This window comes from Rattus norvegicus, chromosome 6 (genome assembly GCF_036323735.1).
Source record: "Rattus norvegicus strain BN/NHsdMcwi chromosome 6, GRCr8, whole genome shotgun sequence".
In the NCBI taxonomy this organism is placed as follows: domain Eukaryota; kingdom Metazoa; phylum Chordata; class Mammalia; order Rodentia; family Muridae; genus Rattus; species Rattus norvegicus.
In genome coordinates this window covers 55140734-55141623 of record NC_086024.1, presented here as the reverse complement: position 1 = coordinate 55141623, position 890 = coordinate 55140734, and the positions used below count along the sequence as shown (strand labels likewise).

The following is an 890-nucleotide window of genomic DNA, read 5'->3' as shown; positions in this document are numbered from 1 at the left end:
AAAGCTCAGGCCTATCACGGCAACACCACAGTCCGTGGTGCCAACTTCTGTCTTAGCGTTTTATTGTTAACCATGGCCATGGCAACTCTTATGAAGGAAAACATATAACTGAGGCTAATTAGCAGTTCAAAGGTTTAGTCCATTATCATCACAGCAGGAAGCATGGCAGCGTGCAGGCAGACGTGGTGCTGGAGAAGGAGCTGAGATTTCTACATCTGGATCTGCAGGCGGCAGAAGTGAATGCCACAGTAGGCATAGTTTAAGCTTCTGAGACCTCAAAGTCTACCTCAGTGACATAGTTCCTCTAAGAAGGACACACTCACTCCAACAAGGCCATAGATCCTAGTAGTACCACTCCCAAAGGTTCCACAGCATCCCCAAACAGTTTATCTAAGTCTTTGGGGGCCATTTCTCATGCAAACCACTATACAGGTCCTAAAAGTTGCTTCTCAATTGTGCATCAGTGTGGTGTGTACAGAGTACAATGTGAGCATTACAAAACAAGCATGGACCCCTGGCAACAGGCAAAGAGACACCTTATTGTTGGTGGTGTTCTTATATCAGTCAAGGACAGAGCGGATGGCAGTCCTTTGTTTATCCTAGCTTGATGCCTGGCTTGGTGGCCAAAGCTGTCTTATGCCTAGGACTCATAAGAATCAAATCAAATCAAATCAAGTCCAGACACTGCGGTGGCTGAAGGAGTAAGACAGAGACCTACCTTCCTCTAAGCCACGCCCACAGACCTGCCCACTGTCCCATGGCACAGTCAGGCTGTAGACACACAGAGCATCCCTACCACCAAATAGTGCCGTAGCAGAGGAGGAAGAGGAGACCTTCAGAAGGCCTTGCCACCCATAAACCTGCCCTCTTCCATCCGGCACAGATGGGAT

General features: G+C 48.3%; 1 non-coding gene across 1 annotated transcript; it reads left to right on the top strand.

Moving 5' to 3' along the window:
• Positions 1 to 509: 509 nt before the first annotated feature.
• On the top strand, positions 510 to 653 carry LOC120093433 (small nucleolar RNA SNORA48). Its single transcript, XR_005486493.1, has one exon. It is a non-coding gene; the product is annotated as a small nucleolar RNA SNORA48 (small nucleolar RNA).
• The last annotated feature ends 237 nt before the right edge of the window (positions 654 to 890 follow it).